The 2,424-nt window shown below is 35.4% G+C and overlaps 1 long non-coding RNA gene across 1 annotated transcript; it reads right to left on the reverse strand.

Annotated features, from left to right (window-relative positions):
• Window positions 1-265: 265 nt before the first annotated feature.
• On the reverse strand, window positions 266-983 carry LOC311092291. Its single transcript, XR_014608226.1, has 3 exons — window positions 761-983; window positions 405-514; window positions 266-309 (listed from the first exon to the last, which is right to left on the reverse strand). It is a non-coding gene; the product is annotated as an uncharacterized lncRNA (long non-coding RNA).
• Between the last annotated feature and the right edge of the window lie 1,441 nt (window positions 984-2,424).

Consider the following 2,424-nt stretch of genomic DNA (forward strand, 5'->3'; position numbering starts at 1 on the left):
ATGACTTCGCTGTTTTGTTTTTTTCCATAAAATGGGTTCCAATGTTGTTTTATTCCCAACATTCTTGTGTTTCACAGAAGTCATACAGGTTTGAAAATTATTTCATTTTGAAAGGACATTTATGTTTGGGTCAGCTAGGCCCGTAAAAACTCATATCAAGAAGACAGGTACAATTTTGACTGGAGGGTTTGGACCAGTGTGCCTTTGAGCAGAGTTTACATGTTCTGCCTCTATTTCACGTGTATTTTACTATGACAATACTCACCGCAACTGAAGATCGTGTGGCTGGATAATTTATTCCCAAAATTCCTGGATAATGGGAAACACACACATACAGCAATATTATTAGCTATTTGTATTTACTTACTAAAAGAGACATAAAAAGCTTGCAAAATTTTACTCACCAGCTCAAAAACATATTATGATGATGACTCATCATTTTGACGGTAACGTTAGGCCGATATCCCGCGATCATTCAAAAGCCTAGTTTTCATAGTGTGGTTCGAGTTCCTCTCTGTATAAAGACACAATGTTCTCAGTTCACTCATTGTAAAGCTCAGACTATGCTGAGGTTTATTTTTATTTATTTTTATCAAAAACTAACTTAGCTGACAATATTTAGCCTAACGTTACACATGCAGCCTGAAACATTGACATAATATCGATATTGCTCTAATCGCATTTAAAATTAGCTTCTCAATTTAACACACTATATTTTGATGTAGCAGAATGTATTTTTATATAAAATAAAGTTATTTACCTTCCGCAGATTGCAATATGTCCGTTACACGTAGGCTACGTTGTTAAAATTCGTTGTCCATTTACATCCCGCAACTCGCTCAAAATAAAAATGTAACAGTACGATGCAAAATAATCCATGTTTTAAACAATGTAAAAGCCACAGAACCGAAGGAGGCTAGTACTGAAGATCCTCCCGAGCAGCAGCAGCGCGCACACACACACTCTCACTCTAACAGACGAATATTCAAACTTCAAACTTGACCAGTAAAAGGCGCGCATAGCTGCCATTGGCCAGATTGCTGGATGACAGTCTGAATAGCCAATCATGCTCAAAACAACTCGAAGAGACAGCCAATAATGTGGTAACATTGCAATTACATGAAAAGATTACATGTTTTAAAAGAAAGAATATGAAAAAAATGTGCACGGCTATTTATTTAGTTGTATTTGTAAGCTGGCTGTTATATTTAATCAATTGGTTAAATGGTGTCTTCATTGCAGTGCATGATAAAAAAAATAAACTTACAATAACATATAAATAATAATAATAAATTACACAAATAATATATACCATGTATAACAACATATATTTACCACTGCTCTGCCAAACAGCAGTTTAAAAGAGCAAACATATTATATATTAAACAGAGCAAACATTGCATATGTAGGCTATTCATATACAATTCTGTATACCTACCTACATGAAAAACTAATGGATTGGTATCATGGTAACATTAGAGTTACATTCATGTGACCCATAATGATCCTTTTGCACTTTAACAAAATATTGACCTTTCCTTTAGAAACACTCTTATGCCTAATAATGTCAACTTGCTTTTCACCCTGTGTGGCACAGTTACACAACCTGTTGGTTTAGGGTTAATCCTCTGTCCAACACAACACTTTGCTAACATTGGCATAATTCTATACAAGTTGCAACATATACCCCAGATTTCACAGGCATGGTTTAAGCCTGTAGTCCCAGACTAAAATGCACGTTTGAGCTGTTTTACCTGAAAGCAACTTGCACTGACATATCTTAAAATATGTCAGTGCCATTGTTTTGTCTCAAGATGCACACCAGTAATGTTTCTTTTTCTTTTTTCTAAGGCACATTTTTAAAAGCTAATTAAATGCACTAAGGCCTAATCCTGGCTTAATCTAAACTCTGTGAAACCGGGTCTGGGTTAGAAATTAAGGGTTAAGGTTAACCCTAACCCTAACCCTAACCCTTGTCTACAGACTTTTATTTAACAGCATGGATACTCCAAGGTGTTGACTGCAGTGGTTAGGCCTTTAGCGTTGATACAGGACGAATAACTTCTCACTGTGACAGTCTGTAATGTATTTTAGCAAAGAGTGTTTGTATGGATTGTCCCTAATTAAGATAGAGCTATTGGTGCATTCAAGTCATGTCATAAAGATCGTATTTACAAGTTGAACGCCACCACAATGATGATAATATGAGTAGGAAGCTCAGGATTTTCTTTAACCCCGATCTTGAAGAGTTAGGGGTGTGTCAGTGGGAAACATTGTGGGATACCACTATACTTAGGTATTCAGCAGTGACAATGAAGTAAGCTAATGCCTGCACAAAATATGATAGCATTAATATGTAACAGTATAATATGTGATGTTAATTTAAAACATTAAACAAAATTGTAAAACCTCATGAATACAAAC

The sequence above is a fragment of the Abramis brama genome (genome assembly GCF_963993115.1).
Source record: "Abramis brama genome assembly, chromosome: 11".
NCBI lineage: Eukaryota > Metazoa > Chordata > Actinopteri > Cypriniformes > Leuciscidae > Abramis > Abramis brama.